Genomic DNA, 14,216 nt, shown 5'->3' with positions numbered 1-14,216 from the left:
CTAATAGATTGCCATAAAAGAGAGGTCCAATGCTGTGAGTACTGAATACAGTTAGAATGGGATAATTGCTGAAATATACTAGTAATATATATATAATATGGGAATGGATTAAAAATCACCAAATATCATGATTATTGTAATTATTATTATTAGGCGACAAAAAACAACAACAGGAGGATGGACTTTTCCAATAGGTTCGGTCAGTCAGGATTTGTTTTTTCCTAGCGGCTAAAATGACCCTAAAATATCACCAAAATCTTTAAAATATGGCAAAATTTGATATATTTTTTTGCAAACATATTTTGAAAATTTTCTGAACTTTGTTCAAAAATCATCAGTCAAAATCAATCAATTTTGCCCCCAAAACGGCTGATTTTACATGATTTTAGCAAAAAGTAAAAAAAAAAAACTCCCAAAGTACAAAATCTGGGTAGGTCCAGCAAGTGAAACATGGGGTTTTTTTTGTGGCCTTACCTAGATTTTTTTTCACATGATGGACAATTGACTGATCTTAGAAAAATTGTCCAATTTAATATCAATATAGCCACTGATTGGCATGATAGAGTATATAATGAATGTTAGCCACTATGCATATTAAGGTGGTTTAACGTCTAATGAATACAGACATGACAAATTGAAAAGTGCAAGGCAAATGCCTCAACTGATGGATCACATGTGACATGGGATCTAAACATACAAACCTTCATTCAATGAATTACAAGTTCAAAGGCTGTACCAATAATGTGAAAAATAAAGGATAATTTTTTGAAAAGAAGGAATCCTAGGCCCTACCTAAATAATATAGGATTGTTTGTACGTTTCTCTGCAACCCAAGTTAAGACATCATAGGAGATGTATGCTAGTTTAAATAATCTATGTTCCTGGTGAAGTGAATTGTCTAGTCACCATAGGCTTCAAACATTTCAGGCTTGCCATACAATAATACAGAACTGCTTACTATGCTTACCATGCCAAGATAGAGTGTATAATATATGCATTCTAACATGTGCATTGGATTTATGAAGGTACATGTACATAATGTAGTAGAGAGCAAAAATTTAATTCCAACTGCAACTTGCAATCCAGGACCACAATGTTATTCAGTGTCTTGAGGGCTCTAATTTAAGGAGTTGGACCTGTATCTTACAGGACGGCTTTCATTAGCGATAGGTCAGACTCGATCCACCATGAAATGTTGCAGGGGGGATCGCCACACCTCCTCCTTAGCGAGTCTGTTACCTTCCCAGCATTTAAGAATGCTGGTACCTATTTATACACCTTGGTTGAGAAGAGTAATCGAGATAAAGTGCCTTACTCAAGGGCACAACACAATGGCATTGCTGGGGCTCGAACCCGCAACCTTCCCATTATGAGTAGGAGCCTGTTCTGCTTGGTCCCCATGTTCCCTACATGTATATTGGAACTCCATTAGTTGTAAGTCTTTACTAATACTATGTTATAGCACTGTGGTCTTGGACCACTAGTTGTGGATGAAATTAGATATTTGCATAATAGACCTGCAGTACTTTGATACTTGGGATTCTACCATGCAACCATAAGCATCCTTCACTTATGCATCTAACCATGATGTAGAACCTGATGTAAATTGCTGCAGGGATACGAACCACCTACCACAAGTAACCCACAGACCAGCAATACATACAACAACTGCTAAAAATGTGTTGCACTAGGCCAGGAGCACTTTATATCAAAATCCTGGGGATCAAAATACAGTGCCTCGTAATGTTTTGCCAAGGTACGTATGTGCCCTACTGGCAAATACATGAAAGTATTCCCATCTATGCAATGACAAATTTATATGAAATGGTTCCTTCAAGCCTTTTTAATGTGGTTGCATGAGACAAGAAGTTGGATACAAAATTGATGAGTCTAGACTTGATTACATTATACTGTTTATCAGTGTTGCCATAAATTTGCACAATTGGGCTGCTTTCAAATGGTTGACCATGCCTCTGTAAAATCAACATGTCTTTCTAACTAGAATTATGCAGTCCATGACCCCCACAACAAAGGATAAAGTTAATACATACAAAATATATATATTATAAGGTTGTGAATAAGTTCAAATGTTCAAATAAAATGACACAAAACTATACAGCTCATGAGGTCACCATACTCTTATCATCCAACAAACTATATCGGTTATCGCTGTAAGCTAGAGTGGATTCAAATTGATGATTTTTTCCCCACCGGGTGGGCGGATGGACAACCGACAGGACAGACAAGCAAGATGATTTAACCATCTATGCCCATTTATGCTATAACATAAGTCCCACAAAACACATTGTTGAAGCTAGCCAAAAATTGGGGTGGGCTTCTTTTGTAAGTATCATGACACAGCAGTTTTCAATTGCAATTTCCTTTTAATTTGATTTTTACAGCCTTTTGTGTCTCCAAAAAGTTGCACTTTTCACTTTTTTTGGCCACTTAAATTATGATAAATCCCTGAAAACAAAGAGGCCTATCGAGTTCAGATCCGTCGATACACACTTTTCAATACGGAACAAATGTTAACCTCATAGGGACATCATCCAAGCAGCAAAGTTCATTTCCCTTTGAAAAAGCGTTATCCGGCGGATCTGCAGTCGACTATTCTGCAAACAGGTGGTAATCCACCCAAATTTCTTAATTGGGTGACTATTTTTGCTAGAATTCATAAAAATACCAAAATATATGGATTTTGGGTGCCCTTTACTTGGTAATGGGGCTACTTGAGTACTGCATGCCTAAGTCTGACATGGTGTTTGCTGCACATTTGGTCTCAAAAATTGTAGTAACACTGCTTGCAATTCTAATGCATTACATGAATGTATCCTGCAGCATCTAGACCTGTGCGTTCAACCATACTCAGCAGTTGAAATGGAAACCTTTTATTCATCTTTTATCTTACATTTTTTTGCAAGCAATTTGGGATCGGTAATTTTGAAAGGAATTCTTATTTGCAAATATCCATCTGCATCAGACCATTCCTCCTAATGTAAGGCCTTTACAATTATAGTTGTGTTGGCCTCACCTCTTACCAACCGTCAAACAATCAAACTATTTCCAACTTCAAGGACATTGACATGTACTTCTCCAAGTTGGGCAGTGGGCACATTTTTAAATCTTGAGCCATTCCAGTTGAAATGCACAACCCCCATATTTCCAAGTATTGACTTCTTTGTACAATCAAGTTAGCTCAATTGATAAGGCCTTCGACTATGGTGCGAGAGGTTGCGGGTTCAAACTCTCGCGGTGGTTTAGTACGCTCTCGTGGAAAAATTGAGTTAGCTTGAAATTCCCCTGGACATGGAACTTACTGCTAATTGCCTTGTTACAACCAGTACGAAACTCGTGTAGCTGATCCTGGTTGCGATGGTCATTTGTGGAATGTCTCGGGTGTGCGCTCTTGAAGCTGCGAAGTCCCTGTGTTGTTGTTAAATGGTTTATGGAATGATGAGGGGCCGTGGTGGTCAGCGACAACCTGTAAAATGTGCTGAGGCTTTTGGATCAACATCTAGTGTGCCTGTGCATATCGCACTATAAATCACTGCGCCTTTTTTTAAAACAAAATTATAAAAGACAGGTACTACTACAAACAAGAAATCAACCGCATTAATTAATAATGGGTGCAAGACACAAATGTGTGCACAATTAATTATTCAATGAATAACACATTCCTTTAAATGAAACAAAGTCCATTCCATCAGTTCTCATTTGAAAACCATATGGAATAGATCACATAGACTAATTACCAGGACCTATTATCCATCAATACTCATTACGTTTTAAACGATGCTACACACTTGTAAGCTGCTCTAGCTACATTGTAGCATACACACAACATTCAAACCAATTGCTCATATTCGTCTGAAAAGGGATTGACACATTCTTTAAAATGAAACAAAGTCCATTCCATCAGTTCTCATTTGAAAACCATATGGAGTAGATCACATAGCCTAATCAGCAGAATCTATATCCATCAATACTCATTAAGCCATATATCACTAACGATGCTGGGTACACACTTGTAAGCTGCTCTAGCTAGCATACACACAACATTCAAATCAATTGCTCATATTTTTGACAGAAAAGGAGTCTGGCACCATGGCACAATTACGTACAGCATTCAAGCTGAAATCCACACTAAACCTGTGGAAGATTTTGGAAATATCTTCCACAGGGGGAGTATGTTTTTCAATGTAATTGGTCAGGGCTAATCATTTTGAAACCCATACTCCTAACGCTGTGGAAGATTTTGGAAATATCTTCCACAGGGGGAATATGTTTTTAAAATGTAATTGGTCAGAGTTAATCATTTTGAAACCCATACTGCCCCTGTATTATAGCTTCACCTACATCTTCCACAACTGGAGTGAGTATTTCAAGTGGAAGTTACCCAATTGTCTATTCTATTTGAAACATATACTCGCTCTGTGAAAGACTTTAGCTAAATTTTCCACAGGGGTAGTATGGATTTTAAATGGAATAGCCTAACTTTCACAGCTCCCATGAAAATCTCTTGCATCCTGTTGCTGCTAAAGGCACAGTTCAATGAACTCCATTTACCAGTGATAGCTCAAAAGTTAACATCAAGTTGTGGAGTATGAGATTTTCCTTTTATACCTATATTAATATTGCATTTTAAAGGTTAATCTATGAGTATACTTGCAAGCATTGAGGTTTCAGAATTGTGTCTCAAATACATTATGGAATCTTTCATATCTTACAACACTATTTTTTCCCAAAATACAATGTGTTTCAAATTCCTTATGCTGTTCTTGAAGGGTCTGACTCTAGTCTAAATGTATTATTATTTTCATTATATCTTATCAGTTATTCAAAACAGTAAAGATGCATTATTTTGTATCGGATCTATATTGGGCATCTACAATTTTCATACAGGTTGTGTGTGTGTTTTCGATCTAGAAACCAGGGTTCTCTCTTTTTTTCATAATTCTTGTCATACACTTGTAGATGACTAGTACATTCAAAATTTGCTAAATTCCAATCTGCCGAATTATGGCAGTAGCGTGTGCAAAAGGGGATTGGGGGCATGGCCCCCACTTTTGTCAGTCAGTAGGGGGAATGCACCTAGTCAGGGGAAACTGATAGAGGGTGGCTGCAACAGGTGATAAAAATAAATAACATGACAAAATATGACTTAAAATATAACATTTTGATCGCTATCCCACCCTTCTTAGATTCTTAAGCACCCTAGCAAATTGGGTCAACAATCTGTTGCATCTGACTTAATACGGCGAGCAAAGTGTGTCGAAATTTTTGAGCAGTTGGGGTACCGTGACCCATGGCCCCCACTTTTCAAAACCTGCACACACCACTGGTTTATGGATTATCTTTTATTCAGAATGTGTCAAACTAAATAGGTTTTGTTTTCTTAAATGTCAAATATCATAATTCTGATATGTTCATATTGTAACAAATCCAGAAAATAATATCGAACTTGGAAACATGATCAATTAATTTATATTCCTAACAACACTCCGTTCATTCTGACAAAGCTCTAAATGCTAAACGACAAATGCAGTTGAATGACTCCCACATACTTACTTTTTTAAATATATGGAAATCTTGTAATGTTGTAAAAACATGCCGACAAATAAGAATTCGCACACAACTACATTTACTGCACAGAATACCTAGCGGTACTCTACAATATAAAGTTATGCACTGGTAATATACACACATCGGTGAAATGCAATGCCCATAGTTATTTATTTTATAAAGAAAACCATAACATGAACTGAGCAAGACATTAAAACCTAAAATCATGTATTAAAAGATCTCGCAGTGAGTAGTATGCTAGGATGTTTTGTGAATATGTAAATGCCCAAAGCTGTTTCTTTTTCAGACGTTGCATTAGGATGTTGTTTTGCTGAAAAAGGGTTGGCAGGAAGGAGTTTTGATAACATAATCATGCTCTCTAAAAAGAAAATGTATCTTTTGGCTAATTTTTGTATTATCATAGCTGATGATTCATTATCAACACCATACATTTTAGAATAAATAGAAAAGCTAAGCTACATGTACTGCTTCATTTCAATTGGATTTTACATCCGCAACTCAAATGGGCTTTTCCTGTTGAAATCCATTATTAATCTCCAACATAGGGAGTGTGAATTGCAAATGGGGTTACCTGAATGGGTAACTCCATTTTAAATTTAAACCCAATGTGTGGTCATGTGTCATGTCCTCCATGATAGGTTGTATGGATTTCAACTGGAATAGCCCAATTTTAATAGGGACTAGTTTTAGGTCATGCTTTAAATTCAAACGCTTGACACATTTCTGGGGGATATGTTTTCAAGTTACCAAAAACTAATTCATGATCTCGGAGGCAATCTATCAAAGGACTCAAATAACACACTCACAAATCAGTATTCCATTCTTGAATAATGCCAAATGATACCAAAAGATAGGATTTCCATTTATTTGACTCCTAACCTATGAATCCCTGAATTGGTGTAGTATTAGGCTTCTGAAGAATAGAATGACCACATTGTTTTATAAAGATTTTGTTTTACAAGCAATGTGAAAACAATGAATCAATCTATATAATTTTCCTAAAACTTATCATTTTCATATATCCAAGATACTCTGCATGATTTAACCATAATAATGTATGTGATTTGAAGCATACATTATGTTACCATAAATTCTGGCTTTAAAAATGATAATAATAATAAAAATGAATAAGAAACCTTGGCACCTTTTGCTATCAGGGGTAGACAGCAGTGCACATTTTGCTCTCAGGTGTGGAGAGTAGAACTCATTTTGCCCTCATTGGTAAACAGCATAGCACCTTTTGCTAAGGGGTAGACAGCTTTTGATATTACAGGGTAGACAGCATGGCACCATTTGTTATCAAGGGCATACAGCAGGGCACCTTTTGCTATCAGGGATAGAAAGAAGAACTCCTTTTGTTATCAGGGGTAGACACAGACAGTAGAGCATCTTTTGCTATCAGGAGCAGATAGATAGCAGCACATATTTTGCTATCAGGGGTAGACAACAGACATCTTTTGCTACCAGGGGTAGACAGTAGTGCACCTTTTGCTATCAGGGGTAAACAACATGGCACCATTCGCTATCAGAGGTAGCCAGCAGAGCACCTTTTGCTTTCAGAAGTGATAGCAGAACACATTTTGCTATCAGAGGTAGACAGCAGACATCTTTTACTATCAGGAGTAGACAGCAGAGCACCTTTTGCTATCAGAAGTAGATAGCTTAGCATATTTTGCTATCAGAGATTGACAGCAGACATCTTTTGCTATCAGGGGTAGACAGCATAGCACCTTTTGCTATCACATTTTGCTATCAGGAGGAGTAAACAGGGCACCTTTAGCTATCACAGGTAGACAGCAGACATATTTTGCTATCAGAGGTACATTGAGACAGCAGAGCATCTTTTGCTATCAGAAGTAGATACTAGAGCATATTTTGCTATCAGGGGTAGACAGCAGACATCCTGTGCTATCAGGGGTAGACAGCAGGGTACATTTTGCTATCGTGGTCATACAGCGGGGCACATTTTGCTATCAGGAGTAGGTAGCAGCTCACCATTTGCTATCAGGGGTAGATAGCAGAGATGGTAATAAGTCATTTTTGCATGTCCAAGTCAAAGTACAAGTTATTTGGTCCAAATCCAGTCACAGGTCATTTAATCCAGTCACAAGTCAAGTCACATTTGGTCACAAGTCAAGTCAAGTTACAAGTCATGTGGTCCCAGCACAAGTCAAGTCACAAGTCTTTGTCCAAATACAAGTCAAGTCACACATTATTTTGCATTCATGCATTAAACTTGGGCCGGGCTGTCATTTCATTTCAACTGCACAAAATACAACATTCAATTGGTCTCCAGCTTATGTTCTAGCTTTAAATTTGTTTTAAGCTCATTTATATGGCCTACTTTGTTTTCATACTTTTTTTCTAACCAACATTTATTTTACACATGTATACATGGTTTTTTTTCAAATTCTGGTTGGCTAAATTAATGGTTTTGTGCAACTGCTTGAACTCATGTAGTAGTTTTGACATCTGATGATTTGATGTCAAAGTTGGACCACACCAAGACCTTACCCCTTATCGCAGTCATTACAGACTGGACACGAATGAAAACTTTAAATCATTTCTTGCAAGTCCAAGCCAAGTCGCAAGTAAACGCTAGAAGTTGCAAACTTGTCAAGTCACAAGTCACACAAATAGCAACTGAAATCTAAGTTGCATAACTTGAGTCTACAACTCTGGTAGATAGCAGGGTACCTTGCACTATCAGGGGTAGATAACAGAGTATTTTGCTATCAAGAGTAGACAGTCAGCAGAAGAGCACCTTTTGCAAAGTGATAGACAGCACAGCATCTTCTGCTATCAGGGTAAACACTAGACAGCAGGACACCTTTTGCTTTCAGGGGTAGACAATAGAGCATACTTTAACTCAGTGGTAGAAAGCAGAACACCTTTCTCTATCAAGGGAAACAGCAGGGGTAGACAGCAGAGCATCTTTGCTATCAGGGGTAGTATATCATCTTTTGCTATCAGGGGTAAATATCAAGGTACCCTTTGCTATCAGGAGTAGACAGCAGAGTATTTTTTGCTATCAGGGGTAGATAGCAGAGCATCTTTTGCTATCAGGAGTAGATAGTAGATCATCTTTTGCTATCAGGGGTAAATAGCAAGGTACCCTTTGCTATCAGGAGTAGACAGCAGAGTATTTTTTGCTATCTGGGGTAGATAACAGCACCTTTTACTATCAGGAGTAGATAGCAGAGCATCTTTTACTATCAGGAGTAGATAGCAGGGCATCTTTTGTTATCAGGAGTAGACAGCAGAATATTTTTGCTATCAGGGTAGATAGCAGAGCATCTTTTGCTATCAAGAGTTGATAGTAGATCATCTTTTGCTATCAGGGGTAAATAGCAAGGTACCCTTTGCTATCAGGAGTAGACAGCAGAGTATTTTTTGCTAGCAGGAGTAGATAGCAGAGCATCTTTGGCTTTCAGGAGTAGATAGCAGAGCATCATTTGCTATCAGGAGTAGATAGCAGAGCATATTTTGCTATCATGAGTAGCTATCAGGAGTAGATAGCTGAGCATCTTTAGCTATCATGAATAGACATCAGAGCATCTTTTGCTATCAGAGCACATTTTGTATGGAATGAAAGTTGAAACCTCTCAGATGTTAGTGTCATGTTGCAGCATATTTCAAGATTTTCTTCAAGAATTCAAACTCAAAGTAGTTCAAATTTCAACGTTAAGGGGGAATAATACCCTGATTTTCATCAGTACCTCTCTTCTTTTTTTTCTTGCAAATTTATGAACTACATAAATATGTTCATCATCTCATGTCCTAAACTTATAAAATATCTCTACCTACAAAGTGATTTTAAACCATTTTAGAAAATCATTTTAGCCCTATATATTTTTCTGTTTACTGTATCCTAGTAACTGAGATATGTGTTTCATAACAAACCATAATTTATTCCATTCAACATGTCCAAGTAGAATACATGAATAGAATACATTAAATCCTTTGTTATACTATCTATAGAAATGTACTCACTGATTATAACACTGAATAAATTAAATATGCCTAATCTCTTCCACATAGACAATTTAATACTACACCATGTATGTATCTTCTATAATGTGTTGTTAGGAAAAGAGATTAAAAAAGGCCACAAGGTCATCAAAGGTCAGGTTATAGGTCAATTGGTTCAGGTCAAATTCAGACATCAATTTTGAACACATGTGATAGTCTGTGATATCATACATGTCATAATGAGGCATCAATTTTGATATTTTGTCTGTTACTGGATATATAATGGAAATGTGTGAGGTGGATATACTAAAATACCTTGGGATGTAAATGGTGAGTACAATTTAGATTGCCTAGTTGAGATGGATTGGGCAAATAAATATAAAATAGTTACCAAAATCACAAAAATGAAGCTTACGGAAAACTACCTAATATGGTGGTATACATGTAGGTGACAAAAAATACAATCTTTTTCAACATTGCTGTAGTGTGGTTGTGGTAACCTGTTACCTATGGCTTAATTAAGTTTCGGTGAAATAGTGTCGCAAGTTCAAAATACAAAATATAGCTCGACATTGAAAATAGAAGCATTTTAACCGGTTCGTTTTTTGATAGTTGTGGAGCACCAAGTTCATGAAGTCATAAAAGAAATCAGGGACCACTTATTCCCATTTTACATATCAACATTATTTCCCTAATGTGTTAGCAACACATATCCAAAATTTTATCGAAATCCGTTGATAGTAAGCTTTCCAAAATGAAGTGAATTTAAAACATCAGTGATGTACCACTTTTTGGCTTATACCATTAGAAGCATGTACGCTTCATTGATACTGATGCCACCAATTGAACGTGAAGATTTGCCCCTTCATTTTGCATACCACTTTGTCCAATTTCTTTTTCTCATTTCTTCACAAAATGCAAAAAAATGCAAAAAAAATGCAATGGGTGTAGTACCCCTTAACTGCAATTTATTGAGTTGAATTTACTCTTCTTGCAGGAATATATCCATTCCAATAGCTCTATTAAATGCAAATCTTTATGTTTGATCACAATGAATCTAATTTGTTGAAGCAATTTTCATGCTTCTTTTATTTTCAAGCTTTTTCCACTCCAAGCAGCTACTGTGAAAATAACAATGTGCATTTTTTTGTGTTCATTTTGGGTACAAAAGACCTTTAATTAAGGCTATAAGGTCTTTTATGGAACTTTATGTTTATCTTCAATACAAAAGGTCAAAATTTTCATATGACTACATACACTTTTTAGTACATATGAGTACATATCATTATTTATTTATTAAGTTTACTTCAAGCACTGTTAAATGTCAAAAATATCAATTATCTATGATAATTATGTACATACATTATGTACATTATCTCGCGAATTTCAAAAAATCAAAATTATTTAATATCATCAGAACATTCCTCATATTCAGAATGCAATTTGGTGTATCTGATATATGTGTTATCAGTTCCCACAAAAATACTGTGCGAAGGTGGGTGACCAAGCTCTTAAACAGATTATGTAACTGCAATGTGAGAGCACAGGAGGTTCTAATATAATATCCACAATTATACATGCATATATATTATACTCCATATTAGTTGACCTGTTGCCTGTTGTGAATATGCTTTTCATATTCACTCCATTATCACCATCAATACCTGGGGTGATTCTCCATTAATATCTAGTAGCACCCAACAGGTAATGGCTGAAGTGGTAAAATCTCACAACATAAGAAAAGAAATGCTGGTCAGGATGAAGTCTACTGATTATTTGAAATCTCTCAGAAATAAAATGCATGTTAGACATGTATCTTATGTGTACTATAATTAGCAAAATATTATGTGTGTGGCATGTGTGACACCACAACGCCTATTCCAAGCTCATTATTTTTGTCCAACGATCAAAATTTGAGTCTTTCAAATTTACTGAAACATCTTTCTTGATCATTCTTGGTGTTTTTTTAAATAGGCCCTAGTGTTTTTAATAATGCAAAGTTATCATTTATGTTCATGTCATACTCTATTAATAATTTCAAAATGCATAAAATTTATATCCATTTTGAAATCGTATAGAGTATGACATGAATACAAATTATAACTTTGCTTTTTTTTAAATGTCAACCATCCATGAATGATCCTAGCATTTAGCTCTAGGTCCAGGGACACTCCAAAATCGAAAAAATGAATAATTTCAATTTTTTATGGGCGTCTGACGGATAACCTCCGGTGAATTTCTGGTCATCCAACTGCAGTTTTGGGCATCAGGACGCCCAGATTACCACTTAAGTGTATGTCAGTTGTCGCAAGATTGTGTGACTGATAATTCTTGTGTACCAAACAGGGTTATCACCAGGACCAAAAAAGTTCTGGTTAAAATATTGAAAGCGAAGCGTAGCGAGCGAAGCTGTTGCGCCTCGCACTATCTTTTTAGTGAACGCTAGGGATTGGGGAATAGGCTTTGAGGGTACCACCCAACTAAAAAATTTTCTTGCTCTTTTTATGATGAAATATCACCATCCACTTCCGGAAATGTAAAAAAAATTAAAAAATTTGTGAGTGCCCGACGGCCCCGTCCGGCGTAGTGACAACCCTGGTACCAAATGGTTGTTGGAGTTTGTTGTATCAGTTTGCAGAATCATCATAAATTTGGTGAGGATGACACTGGCTGGCAGTTACTTGAGAAGTCTAGAGCTTTGTTCCCCAATAGCTTGTATTCCAGGCTAGAGTCCCGAGCTATCAAATTCTAGTAGAAATCAATGCGGCATAATGTGTAAAAGGAATGGAAGTTCGCAAAGTAAACAAAGCCGATTAAAATGAGCAATCAGATCCAAAATGTTTCACTTCAACCCCGGGCTTCAACTAAATTAGACTGTTCAAAATAGGCAACAGACAGTATGCCAAGTGAAGCGAATATCGTAATATGTGGCTCAACAGCCTATATTTTAAGTATACATGCAATTCCGGTGAATGTGTTTCCTGGACTCACTATGATGTATGTGGTAGAGACTATCATCGAAAATGTTTCTAAAATTGCATGTCAACAAAATTTTGGACTGTTCAAAATAGGCAATCTTTACTCATCAAAATAACGATCCAAATTTCAACATTAACCGAAAAATGATAAAGCAATACTAGACTTAGCCTAGCATCGAATAAACTTATCATGTGCAAATTCGAAGCTAGAGTTCTCGAGTTGGATTAAACTAGACATAATCATGCACAAAATCTCACGTAAAAAATATAAATTAAGAAACTATGTTTTTAAAATTAACCCCAAACAGTAAACAGATATTTTAATACAAGATACTGTACAAATCACTGACAGTTTGAAGCTTAGAGATCAGCTGATTGAAGCAAGGTTTTGTTTACAATCATTGTGACAAAGTAATCTGTGGTGGAAAATACCCAATCTACGGTGGCTTGATCGAGAAGTCCATCCTCAAACCAGGCCACTGACCATGTCATTGTGGATAGTACTAGTACAGATATAGATTTCTTGATCAAAATTATCAAACGGTTGCATATCGCACACAGTTTTCACAATCACAGTATTGTACAGAAATTAAGTTCTATGTATACCTGCTTGGGACTCTAGCTTCAGAATCAAATGCAGAGCTATCAGTAAGCAAATTCTACTACTAAACAGTAAACTATGGAAGCTAGACTTCTTGATTAAACTCAAAACTAGCAGGTATATGCAGCATGCAGCAATTGCAACTAAAATTCTCTTGGTCGGGCCACGTCACATCCATTCATGCATTAGCGTGAAAACAACTTATCGCATATTTTTATTTGCAGAGAGTCGAACCTGGCACAATAGTGTGATAGTGTGATATACTCCAGAGTTCAATGTATGCGAATGTTGTTTTCACTCCAGTACATTGTCAGCCAGTTCATACCCGGCCTGGATGTCCGACCGACAGAATACAGTGTCAGTGTGCCACAAGAATATACCCCAATGTGAGTGTGTAAAGTCCTCCATCAAATGACAATGAGAAGATCACAAATTATTATGAACTTAGCAATAATATGATGTATACATGGGCAGTGTACTATAGCTATGCATGTAAAAATGATGTGGTTGAATTAAAAATACATTGTAAGCTTACATTACATTATTTTGCATGGGCACACCCTTGACTTGCTAGGAGATATACTGACGTGGAAGCTTATTTTATACAACTTGCCTACCTTTCTGGCAGATGTCTAATCGAAGTACCTCTCCTTAAAGCCTTACACAACACGCAGACACGGAAAATGTTTCTCCAAAATATCTCCTTTCCTCAAAAACACTCAGTTTGTCAATGCCAATGCACACAGGTTTATTTCTCACTTCCAGAGAAATCGTGAAATTATGAATGAGGGCAGTCTGTAAACGTTTTACACATGGGTAAATTCATTTTCTGTAAGGGGGTTTTCTTTCTAATTCATTAATATGGTATTTTGTTTCAGTAATTTTGAAGTAAAATTTGACATATTTTGAAAGAAATTGAAAATTTATATAAAAATATTATAATTTTAGTTTAAAATTGAGTTTTTAAATGTTTGATTCATTTTTTTAAAAACTGAATGTTTTTAAATATTACCCACCATACTATTTGATGCATCCAAGGTCAATCATAATTGTTTTCACCTATGACCTCCAACGCATGA

The 14,216-nt window shown here is 36.3% G+C and overlaps 1 protein-coding gene across 1 annotated transcript in view; it reads right to left on the bottom strand.

Annotated features, from left to right (window-relative positions):
* The window catches only part of LOC140158829 (rap1 GTPase-GDP dissociation stimulator 1-B-like), a 105,798-nt gene extending 91,878 nt beyond the window's left edge, over positions 1-13,920 (bottom strand). The window contains exon 1 of the mRNA XM_072182061.1: positions 13,755-13,920. The gene's annotated coding sequence lies outside the window, so the exon portion shown is untranslated. The remainder of the gene's footprint in view (positions 1-13,754) is intronic.
* Positions 13,921-14,216: the final 296 nt, after the last annotated feature.

Source organism: Amphiura filiformis, chromosome 8 (genome assembly GCF_039555335.1).
Source record: "Amphiura filiformis chromosome 8, Afil_fr2py, whole genome shotgun sequence".
Classification (NCBI taxonomy): domain Eukaryota; kingdom Metazoa; phylum Echinodermata; class Ophiuroidea; order Amphilepidida; family Amphiuridae; genus Amphiura; species Amphiura filiformis.
Note: the sequence above shows the minus strand (reverse complement) of the source record. Positions and strands in the feature narration are given on the sequence as shown.